This window comes from Moschus berezovskii, chromosome 16 (genome assembly GCF_049115385.1).
Source record: "Moschus berezovskii isolate FMDL1 chromosome 16, NW_MosBer_1.0, whole genome shotgun sequence".
NCBI classification, from domain to species: Eukaryota; Metazoa; Chordata; class Mammalia; order Artiodactyla; family Moschidae; genus Moschus; species Moschus berezovskii.
The window spans coordinates 27,048,145-27,065,224 of NC_142475.1; the positions used below are offsets into that span (position 1 = coordinate 27,048,145).

The following is a 17,080-nucleotide window of genomic DNA, read 5'->3' on the forward strand; positions in this document are numbered from 1 at the left end:
CTCAGATAGGCTTCCATTAGTCAGTGTTGCTAAGAAAATTCTCTAAAATGGACTTGTGAAGCTACTGAGGAAATGGGACTTGGGCACACCTCAGCTGGTTGGAATCTGAATTTTGACCACCTCTGGTCTTAACCCAGCCATCCAGAATATGTATCCAACTTTTCAGAATCAAAGTACTTATTGGTCCCCTTGTTGTATGTGTGTATGTTCGTTGCTCAGCCACTTCCAGCTTTTTACAACTCCATGGATGGTAGCCCACCAGGCTCCCCTGTCATGGAATTCTCCAGGAAAGAATACTGGAGTGGGTAGCCATTCCAGGGGATCTTCCTGACCCAGGGATAGAACCTGGGTCTCCCACATTGCAGGCAGATTCTTTACTGTCTGAACCACCAGAGAAGTCCTTAACCCTAAATAACTTGTGACAGCCTATCTCTTAAGGACAAACATTTTCTTTCTTGAGCCAGAATCAGTCATAATTCCTGCCAGAAGCTTTAACAACCTTGTGACCTTTGCCTTTATAAACCTCTGCCTCTTTTCCTTCCCTGAACACTCTGGGTTTTACCTGAATCTGTGTCTCCCGAATTGCAATTCCTAAGACTCCAAATAAACTCTTACTCGCAGCCTTCTGGGTTTCTTGGTTGACAACATCTAAGTCAAACATCCCTGAACTCCTCCCCAAATTCTCTTTGTAAAAATGTGCCTTGAGCTTCTCTGGTTCAGCCTGTTGCTTGCCATCTCTGTGCTTGTCATCCACATGTCTAAACCTGGGATGGTTTATGCCTTTTCAAAACTCTCTTTCAAAGAGCGAGTCAGTCATGCTTGCAGCTCATTACTTCTCAGTCTAGCTTTCCTTGTGTTTTTTCCCCTTAAAAAGGTAGAAACAGTGCTTCTAGTACCTTGTTTGCAAAGATCAGGCCCCTCACCATGGGTATCCAACACTTGTAAGACTATCTCATGGCCCTTCAGCTGTTTCTGCAGTGTGCTCACTATCTTCACAGAGCTACTCAAGCTACCTCCAACAAAGCAGCTGAGTCTGCACATCTGATTTTGCAACAGAACCTCCTACAAAGGCCTGATGACCACTAATGTGGTGGAAGGGAGCAAAATACACCGTACCCCTAAATAGATCTCTGTGGCATATGGATTACTTTGAGTTGGTTATTTTTAAGAAACAGCAGACACAAGTGAAGCTCAGCAATCTGAGTAGAAGTTATCCTTTTGTAGGAGACATTTACATTTCTATGGGAAATGTTCATTTTAAGAATATCTCCTTCTTTCTGGGGCTTCCCTGGTGGCTCAGATGGTAAAGAATCTGCCTGCAATGCAGGAGACCCAAGTTCAGTTTCTGGGTTGCAAAGATCCCCTGGAGAAGGGTATGGCAACCCACTCCACTATTCTTGCCTGGAGAATCCCATGGACAGAGGAGCCTGGAAGGCTACAGTCCATGGGGTTGCAAAGAGTCAGACTGGACTGTGACTAACACTTTCACTTCCCTCTCTCTACCAGGAAGAGAAAAAGGAAAGAAAGTGAAGTCACTCAGTTGTGTCCGAATCTTTGCAACCCCGTGGACTGTAGACTGCCAGGCTTCTCCGTCTTGGAATTTTCCATGCAATTCCATTGGGTTGCCATTCCTTCTCCAGGAGATCTTCCTGATCCAGGGATTGAACCTGGGTCTCCCACATTGTAGACAGATGCTTTACTGTCTGAGCCACTAGGGAAATCCACCAGGAAGAGAAGATGATCTAAATCTCCAGAAACTCTTATCAATGGAGAAGGCAACAACTTAAACCTGCATAACAAATTTAGCCTCGTTTGTTGTGCTTTTCCTAGTAATCTCCCATAACTATACCCTACCCCAAGGTCTTCTTTTGTCTTTAGCTAGAGGTGGTATTTAAGGTGTTAGCTTGGGCCATCTGGGGGAGTTACTCAGTTTTCCTGAGAATCTCTCGTGTGTACAGGAGGTGTACATGTTTTAAACCTCTGCTTGTTCTTCTGGGCTTCCCTGGTGGCTCAGATGGTAAAGAATCTGCCTGCAATGCAGGAGACCTGAGTTCGATCCCTGGGTTGGGAAGATCCCCTGGAGAAGGAAATGGCAACCCACTCCAGTATTCTTGCTTGGACAATCCCATGGACAGAATGGGGCTACAGTCCATGGGGTTGCAAAGAGTTGGGCACGACTTAGGACAGCATGTTCTTTTTTTTTTTTATTAATCTGTCTTTTATTACAGGTTTGGGTGGATAGGGAGTGTCTCAGCCAAGAGCCTCAAAAGGTTAGAGGACAGAGGATCCCCTCCTGCAATGGAAAATGCTTGACCTCCAGAACAAAGTTTTGAAGCAAGATTATTAAAAAGAAAACTTGAAAAAAAAAATAAAAGTAAAGATGATATCATGTATGATTGAGGTATTTTTTCTATCAAGCATGAAAAAGGCAGGGATTATTTTTGATTATTGAATCAGTGACTAGAAACTACAGTTATGTTTTATTAGTGTATTTTCTCTTGAGCTTAATATTATCTTGTAAGGAATGAAGTTTTATTGGTTCATTTAGTATTTAGGAAAAGGAACTTGTTGAAATCCTAGAATTCCAGAGTGTAACTTTTCTGGGAACTTGCTCAATGTGATACACTGGGTAAGGGGAAATCATGAAACTTCTTAGAATTTATTTCATCTTTGGAGCCTTGGCTCTGTAGTGAAATGCAGTGGACGTTAACAGATACAGACCATTCACAGTCATGTCTAGACCAGAGAAAGGGATGGAATTTTTCACAGAGATTGGGTGAATAACTTATCACATTTTTATTTCAGAAGTTCTATTGTTTTGTGATTTCACACATCTGATGCAAGCATTACTGCATAGTAACCACGAGATGGCAGGAATGAACAACATAAAAAGTACAACCTGCCTTCTAACAGAAAGAACTTGTTATTCATCTCTGCTCTCTCTTTCCCTTTTTATAATCTCCTGCCTTCCATCATTCCTCTCCTTTTCTTCTATTTTATTTTATTTGTATTTCTAGTTACAATTTTAACTAACGGATTCTCAAGAGTCAAGTAACTGATTCTAAAGAATCAGATCTGAAAAGCAGGCTGCCCCCATGTACTTATAATTTGAACACTAAAGCAAAAACTATTTTTTTCTAATTTAAGAGGTCTTTAATAACTGCTTCCACTTGCGGTGAGGATAAAGAGGCTTCAGAAATCCTCCTGTTTCAGTCCGATCCTCTCACCCTGGCAGGCGGAGGGAGTAGTGGTGTGCAGAAAAATAAGGCTGAAAGAATAGAAGGGAGGGACCCTAAGACCTTTGGAGCATTGTGTAAACCAATGAGCCGTATTACTTTTCTGTGATACTATCAAAGGGGTGGTTTGATATGATCAAAGTACTGTGCTGAAGCTATTCCAAGCGCGTGCATGCATGCATGCACACACACACACACAGACAATCCCCAAACCCTCAAAACACCACAACATGGCCATAGGCAGGACTTCAGAAATGACCTAGTTTTACTAATACATTGGTGGCTCTAGTGGTAAAGAACCCATCTGCCAAAGCAGGAGATACAAGAGATGCTGGTTCAATCCCTGGGTTGGGAAGATCCCTTGGAGAAGGGCATGGCAATCCACTGCAGTATTCTTGCCTGGAGAATCCCATGGACTGAGGAGCCTGGTGGGTTGCAGTCCATAGGGTCCCAAAGAGTCAGACACGACTAAAATAACTCAGTACTCACGGCGCTCAATGGAGGAAAGTTCATCGGTTTGAATTAACAGCCAGGTAACTGAGTTGGTGATGGACAGGGAGGCCTGGCGTGCTGTGATTCATGGGGTCGCGGAGAGTCGGACACGACTGAGCGACTGAACTGAACTGAGTTGCATGTTTGAGAGATGTGATTAGGTTCTCTTTCTTTCTTGGAGTCATTGTTCTTTGCTCAGCAAATCTTCCTTTCATTTAAAATTTTTTCTCTTTTCACAGGCATCCCCTTTGGAAGACTAGGGTTCTGATTTCTTAAGTGCAGAATTTGAATTTTGTCCCCTAATCTCTCAATCAGTCAGAAATAGGCTTCAGAGAGCTGCCTGAAGCAGCACCTCATGGGTGCTCCTGACTATCACCGTACTGGTAAGTCGGGGGTTTTACAAGGTCTGTTGTTGTTGCTGTGCAGTGATTAAGTCATGTCTGACTCTTTGTGACCTCACGGCTATAGCCCGCCAGGCTCCTCTGTCCACAGGATTCTCCAGGCAAGAATACCGGAGTGGGTTGCCATTTCCTCCTCCAGGGGATCTTCCTAACCCTGGGATCGAACCCAAGTTTCCTGTACTGGCAGGCGGATTCTTTACCACTGAGCCAATTTCAGTTTCGGAAATTAAGAAATTGAACAGGAGCCAACCCTCCATCTCTCTGTTTCTCTCTCCCTCTCACATACACACAAAATACCACAGCCATACAAAGGAGAGAAGGAAACACACTTATTTTAGTTGAAAATTAAACCTTGCCGAAACAAATGGGATTATGAAAATCTCCTTTGAGATTGTCATCACCCTGTTGATTCATTTTTCTCCTGTTGCAGAAGTTAAATGCCAGGAGTCGATAAAAGATTAAGAGACAGGAATAGGCTACAAAGTGAGGCAATTTTGGGGATTACTGGAAATTACTGATAGGAGCTACATAGGCTCCAACAAACCCCTGAGAGTTCAGGGTGTAATTCTTCCTTCCAACTGTTGTACGTCCAAATGGCAAAGCAGCACCTGCATAATTGATAAGATTATTTTAGTTGAGTTGACTAGTGAGCACTGTCATACTGTCACTTAGGGTGGGTGCTTAGCCAAGGTGCTTAACACTCTGAGCTATAGTTTTCTCATTTGTGAGACAAGGTTGATAATATCTACCCCATGGTGCTGTTTTGAGAGTGAAGTGAGAATGCCTGCGTAGTGTCTGGCATTGTACTTGGTTCATAGTAGTGCTTAATGAACGGAAGTTCCTGATTTTGGAGAAGTGATGGAGGAGGACTAGAAGGGGGACAGAGGAGTTAAACAGAACTAGGTTTAGGTCCCGTACTTTGCTCATCTCCTACAGACTGAAGATTTTGGGCCAGCCACTCAATTCTCACCTGCAAAATGGTGATAATGCCGCATTGTTTTCTCCGTTACTATGCCTGCCATGTGGTAATAATTCTGTAACTGGTAATCAGCATTATTCATAGTATCTACTCTTTCCTTAAAGTATTTATTGAAACTAAACCATGTCATCTGTTTAGGACCGTATTGAATGGTAAGAGAGACTCTACAAAGAATCATCTGCTGGTGTTTGCTTTCAAGGGAGTTACAACTTTGCTGAAGGAGGAAAAACAAGTGAAAACCTGATCACTTAGTGTAGCAATGTGTCTGTGACTGAGCGTCTGTAAAAAGAAAATGATATAGTACATAGTCAAGTCTGAGAGATTTCAGAAACTGGAGAGAATGTTGGGGGGTCCCTATTGTTCGGAAGGACCTATAGTAAAGTTCTGGAGGGTTTTGGAGGATGAATGGGATTTACAGATGTAGGGATTGAAATGGACAAATATAAAGGATGTCAGCTATATTTAAAATGGAGAACCAACAAAGACCTACTGCATAGCACAGGGAACTCTGCTCGATATTATGTAACAACCTAAATGGGAAAATAAATAAATAGATACACCTATCTGTATAACTGGGTCACTTTTGCTGTACACTTGAAACTAATACAACACTGTTAATCAACTATACTCCAATATAAAATAACAAGTTTTTTTTTAAAAGAAAAAAGTATGTTAAATAATGAAATGTGCTATGGAGAAAAATAACAGAGAAGGAGCAGAGGGAGTGCTGGATAGGTGACAATTTTAAATGGGGGTGAAAGGGAAGATTTCACTGAGAAGTCCTCAGGAGAAGTTACCAGTTGAGCAAAGGAGATGAGGGAGTGAACCAGGTGGATATCTGGGGAGAGAGAATTCCAGGCTGAGGAAACTCCAAGGGCAGAGTTCCTGAAGCAGAAGCATGCTTGGAATGTTGGAGAAATAACAAGGAGGTCAGTGGGACTGGAAGAGACAGCGGTGGGGAAAGGTGAGGGAGATGAGGATGGAGATGCAATATTTTGGGGTGGGGTTTGAGAAGAGTGGGAAAGCAGGTAGGGCATTGTGTTCCATTTTAAAGACTTCGGCTTAACGTTAAGTGAGATGGGAAATCACTGAAGGGTTTGAGTAGAGTAATGGGAAGAGCTGACTTCTGCTTGCAAAGGACCATTCTGGATGGTGTTTTGAGAAAGAGCCTATAGAGAGCCAAGGGTAGAAGCAGAGAAATCATGTGGGGAAAATTTGCAACAACTCAGGTGAGAGAACTGATGGTGTCTTGAAACAAAATATTAGAAGTGAGAAGAGTTTGGATTCTGAAATTCTGGATGTATTTAGAATTAGAGGAAGAATCATACATAAACAATAAACTCTTGAGGTACTTTTAAGGTAGTTAGCTTTTGAACACTATGCTGTTGTCGTTCAGTCGCTCAGTCATGGCCAACTCTTTGTGACCCCGTGGACTGCAGCACGCCAGGCTTCCCTGTCCTTCCACTTCTCCCAGAGCTTGCTCAAACTCATGTTTATCGAGTCTGTGACGCCATCCAACCGTCTCATCCTCTGTCATCCCCTTCTCCTCCTGCCTTCAATGTTTCCCAACATCAGGGTCTTTTCTAATGAGTCAGCTCTTAGCATCAGGTGGCCAAAGTATTGGAGTTTCAGCTTCAACATCAGTCCTTCCGATGAACACCCACGACTGATCTCCTTCAGGATTGACTGGTTTGATCTCCTTGCAGCTCAAGGTACTCTCAAGAGTCTTCTCCAATACCACAGTTCAAAAGAATCAATTTTTGGCCCTCAGCCTTCTTTATAGTCCAACTCTCACATCCATACATGATTACAGGAAAAACCATAGCTTTGACTAGATGGACCTTGTTGGCAAAGTAATGTCTCTGCTTTTTAATATGCTGTCTAGGTTTGTCATAGCTTTTCTTCAAGGGAGCAAGTGTCTTTTATTTTATTTTATTTTTTTAAAGGAATATAAAACTATTTATTGACCACTGTTCACCAGTATTTACAATAAAGTAAACAATATACAGTTGAATAACATTCTGATTACTACAAAGTTATTGTTTTTCTTGGCTTCTGCTGAACTAGTAACCCAAAATACTGAGAAAATTGAGCCTTCACGTAAGGAATGGATCAGTCAAGTCTGAAAAAACATGCAGGTCAAGCATAGATTAGAAAAGTTTGTTCACTCATTTATTCCTGTAGATTGTAAATTGCCAAATTTTAAAACTATCTGATTAGGTTTCCATGAACAAATCTGAGACATCCCATATATCACAACCTTTCCTAAATATAATTTCTTGTAAAACAATGGTTCACCAAAAGGAACCATCAAGTGTCAATTTAACTAAGTTTTGCTTTGCTATATTAAAACATACCAGAATTTTTCTACTTTTATCATTTGGTTGGGAAGGCTGTTGATAGTGATAAAAATTTTCCTTCTAGGGTTTCTGCATATAAAACTGCATTTATATGCAGATATGGATGCAGATTCTGATAGGGATGCTTTAAAAAATTACCCAATTAATTTGTATAATTAATTACAAAATTATTTCATTTGAAAGGTTAATACTTAAATTTTCAATCTAAGTTGAAGTTATTTCTTATATTGCTCAAAATGATGTAATTCCAGAACATGGGCTTATCCATGGTTATGAAAGGCTGTTGTTTAAATATATTTACCAAAACAAAAACCACAACAAAAAATTAACTCCCAAACCATTTACATATGTCTTTTATGTATACACATATAAAAAACTTAGAATGGTCCTCAGGCATATATGAATTAAATGCAAATTCTAAATTCTGATTGAGTAATTACTATAGAGGTTTCCTCCAACATTTAGAAAAACTGTTCTCTAATGCTGAGGAAATATACCATGGTATCAAATTCTTTCCTACTGAAGGAAGCAACTACAGAAAGCTTTTATTTGTTCAAAGTAACCAGTGCTACAGATGGAAAAAAAAAAAAAAAACAATGTAACTTCCCCAATATTACCTCAAAACAAACATATCAAACCTGATTTTCATTAGAATGTAGTCATTTCTTCACACTAATAAATCAAAAAAATCAAGACCCACATTTTTTATATATATATAAATATATATAAAAGGCAATGCAAACAATTATTGAGCCTCATCTTCTGGACAAGAATGCCAAGTTAGTCTCTCTTCATAAAAAGAAATTACAATTTGAGGACACTTCATATTTGCCTCTTTTGCCAGTACCAAGTCTGCCTCATCGGAATCTTTCCATTTCATGAGGAACATTAATTCTCCACTGCTGTCTGTGGCACCAATTATTCGTTCTGGATCAAGACCTCTGGCAAAACCTCTTGGTTTATCAGCAGCATCTCTTTTCTTCTTTGATTTGCTATCATCAGATTCACTGTCAGATAAAGATTTTCTTTTTGTTCCATCTTTTTCTTTACCAGCTTTTTGAGAATTAAGAAATGCTTCAATTAACTCTGGACAATCTAAATTTTCTTCAGGTTCCCAAGTATTGTCTGCATCTGTAAACCCCTTCCACTTCAGGAAATACTCCACCTTCCCGTTCACTACACGGCGGTCGAGTACTTTCTCTTCTACAAATTCTTCAGGTTCTGCCTCTTCAACTTTTTTACTCTTTCCATTTTGTTTCTTTCCCATTTTTTGCAATGTAGTTTTATTGGAGGCCATTTTTTATTGCAGACTTGAAGAGCTATTATTCACCGCCTCTGAGCTGCTCCGGGTCCCGGGTCTGCGGCGTCTCCGGCCCTGCGCGCCTCAAGCTCCAGTCACATCCGAGGGGGAGAGGCTAGTGTCTTTTAATTTTGTGACTGCAGTCACCGTCTGCAGTGATTTTGGAACCCAAGAAAAAGTCTGTCAGTTTTCATTGCTTCCCCATCTATTTGCCATGAAGTGATGGGACTGGATACCATGATCTTAGTTTTCTGTATGTTGAGCTTTAAGCCATCTGTTCAGTCTCCTCTTTCATTTTCATCAAGAGACTCTTTAGTTTCTCTTCACTTTCTGCCATAAGGGTGGTGTCATCTGCATATCTGAGGTTATTGATATTTCTCCCAGCAATCTTGATTCCAGCTTGTGCTTTGAACCCTATAATGTAAAGTTATAACATTTTAGAGGTGAGGAGAGACATGGTAGGTTTTTTGTGTTTATTTTATCAGCATATTGTAAAATTTTAACTTCTTTCTTTCCTTTACCTTCGTAGCACTGTTCTGGTGTGATCGCTCTCTCTCTCTCACCCTGCACCCTGTCTCCTTCACAGTATATCCAGCATTCATCTTTCCATCCATTCATCCACCTTGCCATCCATTAATCCCTTTACCCTTTGGGAACCCATGATGTGCTAAGTTTCAAAACTAGGACTGGCAATTGAGAGATGAATATAGTGCTTAACTCAGCCATTAAAAAGCTCATAGTCTAATAATGGAGACAGGCAGGTAAATAAGAAAAAGTGAAACATTTTGGCAGGAACTATGGTAGAAATTAAAGACATAATGGGGTACAAAGAAAACGTTTAACACTATCTGCACATCATCGAAGTCTTCTCAGCTGAAGTTTTCCACGTCCCCTTAAACGTGAACATTGACTAACATTTTGTTCTTCAATTTTGTTTTCTTACTCCTTTTGAGGTCTCATTTGTAACCACAGCTTTATTTATTATCTCTATTATTATATTAAATCTTCCAAATCTTCATCTCTAGCCCTGACCTCTCTTGAATGCCCTTAGTTAAGTTCCAAATAGTGTCTCACCAGTTCTATACTTAGTCATCTTTGACCTTTCTGAGCTTCCTATACCCAAGCAACTACCAAATCATGTAAAATACCTCTGAAGTGTCTTTCTTACCCATTCTCTGTTGCTGCATGCCTGTTGCCACCAATACGTTACTTCTTGGCTTGACTGCATCCTGGATTTTCACTCTCACTGTTGTAAGCTGCTTGAGGGTAAAAGTTGGGCCAATATCACTTAGCACAAAATAAGGTGCATGGTAGATGCTCAACAACTATTTTTACCTTGAAATTCTTTATCTTTTGGAACGTGGAATTGAAATCCAAACATGTTTGTTCTCAAATTTCTTGTGCATGGGAATTATCAAAGGAAGTTTGTCGAAAATTCAGATTTATGGGGGCTACTCTGCAGACATTCAACTTCAGTTATTCCAGGGTGGGGCCCATAAACTTTCATTTTTAATAAGTATTCTAGGTGATTCTGTTGTAGGTGGTCTAAAATTGAGGAACAGTGCTTGACAATATGAGATGATTTGCTTCAATTCACTTAACACAGCTGGAAATCAAGTCTACACTCAACTTTATTTGGATATTAGGGACATCCAGGTAAAATATCTGTAAGTAATGATGCTAAGTGAATGTTCTTCTCCTTTCTTACCTCTTGAAGCTTCACACACCTGGGGGGTTTGCTTTTGTTTGTTTGCTTCTTGGTTACTCAAATTTTAGCCAAAGACCTTATCTTTTGATATTTGGTTCTTTGAGCAGGGCTTGTCTGGCCAGTATCATTTGGAATATGTCAGTTTTGAAGGTAAACAAACCCTTGTGCACTGCTGGTGCAACTATGGCAAACAAAATGGAAGCTCCTCAAAAAAGTGAAAATAGAACTACTGTAAGATAGAGAAGTTGCACTTATGGATATATATCTGAAGGAAATGAAATCAGTATCTCAGAGAGACATATGCGCTCCCATGTTTCTTGCAGCATTATTCACAGCAGCTAAGATATGGAAACAACCTAAGGGTCTGTCAATGGAACAGTGGATAGAGAAGATGTGGTATATATTCATGGGGCTTCCCAGGTGAATAGTGGTAAAGAACCTGCCAGCCAATGTAGGGGACACTAGAGATCTGGGTTCATTCCATGGATTGGGAAGATCCCCTGGAGGAGAGCATGGCAACCCACTCTAGTATTCTTGCCTGGAGAACCCCATGGACAGAGGAGCCTGATGGGCTACAGTTCATGGGGTTGCACAGAATCGGACATGACTGAAGCAACTTAGCACGCATGCATGGTATATATTCATACATAGCACAGTGAAGTATTACTCAGCCACGAGAAAGAAGGAAGTCCTTCAATTTGCTATCACACAGATTGACCTTGAGAGCATTGTACTGAGTGAAATAAGTCAGACAGAGAAAGACAAATACTGCATGGTCTCACAATTATGTGGAATCTAAGAAGCCAAACTCACAGAAATAAGTATCTTGAATGGTAGTTCACAGGGGCTGAAGGGTAGGGGAGATGGAGAGAGATTGGTCAAAGTGTACACATTTCCAGTCGTAAGATGAATGAGTTCTGAGGATCTAATGTAGGACATGGTAATTATAGTTAATAATACTATATTATATACTTACAAGTGGCTAAGGGAGTAGATCTTTAACGTTCTCACCATAAGAAAGAACTGGTAATTATGTGATATGATGGAGGTGTTAGCTAATGCTATGGTAGCAATCAGTTCACAATATATGAATGTTTCAAATCAACACCCTGTATACTTTCAACTCACACAGTGTTATTTGTCAATTATATCTCAATAAAGATGGAAAAAAGAAAATGGATAGAATCACCTAAGAATTTCAACATAATCATTTTGATCTCTACATTTTTCACAGTTTTGACATAGAGTAGATGAAATATACTGGCACAGTGTATTTTTTATTTGAATTGTTAGTTGTTCAAATGAATATGAACTGACACTTCTGTCTACAGAGCTCCATCAACCAGATAAAAGTGATTTTGTTTGAAATTTTTAACCTCTGGTCAACAATAATGACAATTCTGAAGAAGAAAATAATGAGCCTGGAATAGATTTTAATTATTGTTAAGAGGGAAAAATATCCCCTCATTTTGCAAAAGAACTCCTTAGTTTACTGGTTCTCTTGGTGTAGAGAATAGGTGTATTTTGTGTGTGTGTGTGTGTGTGTGAGAGAGAGAGAGAGACTCTTCAAAATTGTGAATCAAACCTGGAGAAATAGAGTTGATATGTGTTTTCTCCCCCACAGTAAAGTTTTTGTTGCTTGTTGTTTCTAGACACCACTGTCTTTCTAGTCTAACAACTGAAGATCCCAGTCTATATTGGATGGAGCGTATTACAATTTTAATTTTCACAACCTTGCCTTATCTTCCATCTCTTCTCAGGCCATTGTCCCAGTAGGGAACCAAAAGGAGAATAGAGAATTACCGTTTTTTTTTTTGTTTAATATAAACTCTTTCAAACCTCTTTTCACTTGCTTGCTGTTCCATTTAACTGACATACACTTCCTTCTCTTCTTGGTAGGAGGTACTTCAGAACTCAGTGCTCCTTTTTTTGGCTGCATCAGGTCTTAGCTGCAGTATGCAGGATCTTCTGTTGTGTCATGCAGGATCTTTTGCTGTAGTGTATGGACTCTCTAGTTGTGGCAAGTGGGCTTGTAGCTGTGGTGCGTGGGCTTAGTTGCTCTGAGGCATGTGAGATCTTAGTCCTTGGCCAGGGATTGAACTCACTTCCCCTGCACCGCAAGGCAGATTCTTCACCACTGGACCACCAGGGAAGTCCCCATCACTACTCTCGAAGTTTCTACTAACAGTAGCAACAACAACAACAACAAAAACCCAATAAAATTATTTACAGAGCAGTTACCTTGTGTCAGAAAATGTTTTATCATCAAAACAATCCTACAAAGTCCGTGTTCTTAAATTCTTATTCTTCAAGTGAAGAAACTTAGTAGACCAGAGAGGTTAAATGACCTGCTTAGGTCACACAGAGAGTAAGACTAAGAATCTGTTTGAACCCCATATGACTGAGTATAAAGTTGATGGTTTTAACTACAGTTCTCTAATGAGTACAAATGTTCTCAGTGGTCAAAAGCTCATTGTTCAAATATGACCATAGATACTATCTCATCAGTTTCTCATTTTCATATGAGTTAGTAAGCTGTTTGAAAATATAGGGGCTTCCCTGGTGACTCAGACTGTAAAAAATCTGCCTACAATTCAGGAGACCCAGGTTTGATCCCTGAGTCAGGAAGATCCCCTGGAGAAGAAAATGGCAACTCACTCCAGTATTCTTGCCTGGAGGATCCCATGGATGGAGGAGCCTGGTGGGCTACAGCCCATGGGGTTGCAAAGAGTTTTAGCTTAATACCTAGACTATAATAGGTATCAAATAAATATTTACTAAATGAATTGGATGGATGAACATCCCTTAAATCCTTTTGAAACTCATAAATAAAGCATATTTTGAATTTTTGGAAGTGTTTTGGTCAGTGGTGAAAATATATTCTAATATTCAGAGTTTTTCTAAGTCCAACAAAGATCCTTGAAAACCACTGAATGAGGGAAAAGTTGGCAGGAAAATAATTGGAATCACTAATACTTCTTCACAATAATTATTGCTAGTACTCATATGATTATAACTGCTATATTGGGCTTTCCACTATTTCTGAGATAAATACTCATTTTGTTTCACCTAGAGATAAATAGACAATAATTGTTATAAGTAAAGATATTAAATTTTTCTTTGGTGTTTGATATATCCAATACCCTTTGCTGATACATATTTATGTTTTTGAATTCTGAGTGATTCAACATTGAAAACTCTCTTGTTCAGTGAGTTCTAAAGATTTTTATTTCTGACATGATTGTAATTTTAAATATGGTGTAAAATGTTCCAAAAGTTACACATGATGAAACCTGATATAGTATGTCCTGATGCAAAATTTTTGGAAAATGTCATCTCTATCTCCTTTTGTTTCCACTTTATGTTTTTATAGATTTCTATTTTTATTGATTCACAGCACTCTAAACAACATCTATCTCACAATGATTTTTTTAATAGCAAATCATAGGCAAAAAATTATGTTGAAAAAAGGAGAGATATGCTATAGGGAAATAAGGAAATGAATACAAAGGGAACCCTGTGTCTATAATGAGACTCATAGTAGATCCCCTTTAAATTAACACTAGAGAAATGCCATATTATTTTACTGAGGAAAACAAAGCAAGTATAAGTTTACAGGACATCTAGGACAATTCTTTGCTAGCAGGAGGCTTTGGGTAAATTTTTGTTGATGAACAAATAAAATGAAATGGATATCTGAGGGCATGTTTGCAGACTGGCAAAATCACTGTCTCTGTCTGGAAAAGAACATTGGCTGAATGAGGGAACAGAGGTGAAAGGAGAAATTCGGCTGATGAATAAGGTGTCTTGAATGTCGAATATGGAGTTTCAGACTGTATTTGCCACAGAATGAGGAGTCAAACAAGGTTTCTCTGCAGATAATTAGCATGATTAAAGCAATATTTTAGAGAAGATCAATTCAGTGCTGTATGTAGTACTGATGATAAAAGACTCTGAGCACTTAACTAGAGGAAAATTGCAATAGTCTAATTGCAAGGTATGGAACGATAAACTGAAATAGAAGTTGACATTTCTGACTCTGGAGCCACAATCAAACAAACAAACAAAAATTTTAAAGGGATTCTTTAAAGTAGCGGAAGGAAAACACTTGCGTGCATTAATGTGTTCCCATTTATTCTTTGTGTCGCTTTTGAACATTTACCATGAGCCATCCCTGTGTCTACCAAGGTTGAAGACATGTATGAGATATTTTTACCTCCAAGAAGCTTATGGTCTAAGAAGGGAGAAGAAAAAATAACCCAATACGTGCATGCATTCAGAGGATTATTTTTTCTTCTGGTAGTGACATAAGTTTTCTCTGATAATCCTCATTTTCCCCCTTGGGTTTGTGCTTAATGTATACGTGTGCTCAGTCATTCTGTCATCTCCAATTCTTTGCGACCCCCTGGACAGTAGCCTACCAGACTCCTCTGTCCTTGGAATTTCCTAGCAAGAATAATGAAGTGGGTTGCCATTTCCTATTCCAGGGAATCTTCCCCACCCAGGGATCGAAACCACATCTCTTGCATCGCCTGCATTGTGCTTAATAGTGCTTAGTAATCTGACTGACCAGGATCAGGGTAAATTCTGTGTGTGCAGTCTATATCAAGGAGTTGGTCTCCAGTTGTTTTAATGGGTATCTCTCAGCTCCTACTTATAGCCTCAGGCTTCTTGGCTGCTGTTTAGCTAACGGTAAAGAAAGTCAGACAGCTGAGGATAAAAGGAGAGAGAAGGGGAAACCATCAAACTGAACAGACACACCTAACTGGCTACTTTCCAAAATTTCCTTAGGCTTCTTCAAGCTTTGATGAAGCGTTAAAATCTTGTTTTCAGGGATTGAATGTCTTTCAAATGGGTGATAGATCCTCTCGTTAGTATTTAAAAAAGAGAATAGAATGAGCTCACTTAGCCTACTCCTGTCATTATTTCACTTTATTCGAACAGCAATCAACCGATGAAGAGAGCTCAGGCTTCTAAAAAAACCAAAAGGGAAGAAAAGTACTTGTTACTCAACAGTTTTTGGACTCTACCAGAAACACTGAGGACACTTGCTAAGTAAAATGACTTAGCAGGTGGAAGGGAGTTTTAAGTGCAATATCCACCCCTTTTTCCCCTGAGAGTAGATGATGAGTCAGACAGTGACCATATCTGAGGATGTAAATGAGATTCTCTGGGGAATTCTTGCTGCCTTGCTCACTGATGCAACATGGGGCTCAGTGCTGCATTGGCTGGGTTTTAAGAATGCGATGAAATGTGTGAAAAGGGTGTGGGTGACCAGGCACAGGTGCTCAGTTAGCCCTCATAGGAGGCTACAGGGTGTATCCTTGATTGATATCCCTTTAGGGTCTTTTTTTTAAACCGTTGCAGAAGTACAACAGAGTGACATTTAGATGCTCCAAAAGGATCATGTAATTGGGCGTGCAGTTATATAGTGATCAGCAGTGTGTAGGATATTCCAACTTTCTAATTATACTTAAAGCTAAAGTTACTATTTCTGTTTCCAAAAAGAAAAACAATACATTTAATAATATCTGCTCTATAAGGGACACTTCATGCCTGGGTACAAAACTCACATGGCCAGAACAGCTATTTACTTCTGTAGATATTAAGCCAAATATAAGAGACTTCAGTTAGATTTCAACATTCACATTCCTCTCAAATTTTATTAGACGGAAGAATTACCCTGCTGCTGCTGCTAAGTCACTTCAGTCGTGTCCGACTCTGTCAGACCCCATAGACGGCAGCCCACAGGGCTCCCCAGTCCCTGGGATTCTCCAGGCAAGAACACTGGAGTGGATTGCCATTTCCTTCTCCAATGCATGAAAGTGAAAAGTGAAAGTGAAGTCGCTCAGTCGTGTCCGACTCTTAGTGACCCCATGGACTGCAGCCCACCAGGCTCCTCGGTCCATGGGATTTTCCAGGCAAGAGTACTGGAGTGGGGTGCTATCACCTTCTCCAAAGAATTACCCTGGGAGCACTTAAAAATTCAAATTCCCGTGCTTCTTCCACAGAGACTCTGGTCTTGTAGATCTGGTTGTGGGGTCTATATGTTCAGCTGTTGCTGAGGACACAGATACTCCCCTTTGAGGAACACTCAAGGAAATCAACCCTGAATACTCATTGGGAGGACTGAAGCCGAAGCTCCAACACTTTGGCCACCTGATGCAAAGAGCTGACTCATTAGGAAAGACCCTGATGCTGGGAAAGACTGAAGGCGGGAGGCGAAGGGGCAACAGAGGATGAGATGGTTGGACAGCATCACCGATTCAATTGACATGAGTTAGAGTGAACTCTGGGAGACGGTGAAGGACAGGGAAACCTAGCATGCTGCAGTCCATGGGGTCACAAAGAGTTGGACAGACTGAGCAACTGAACAATTGGGCTCTCAAACCTGCTCTTAAGGCAAATCTCACATGCTTATTGTTCCAATACGCCTCTTACCTTTCATAACATTCTTTTCCTTTGTGAAAACGTAAACTTCATCAAATAATATTTTTGTTAAAAAATAAAGTGATTCATTTTTGTGGATTTCATGTTGTTCTGTAATTCTTCATAAATATAGGAGCAGCCTTCGTGACTTTAATTTCTTAGTTTAAAATGTGCA

At 39.9% G+C, this 17,080-nt stretch overlaps 1 pseudogene; it reads right to left on the reverse strand.

Annotated features, from left to right (window-relative positions):
- Positions 1-7,888: 7,888 nt before the first annotated feature.
- Positions 7,889-8,877, reverse strand: LOC129560130 (chromobox protein homolog 3 pseudogene; annotated as a pseudogene).
- Positions 8,878-17,080: the final 8,203 nt, after the last annotated feature.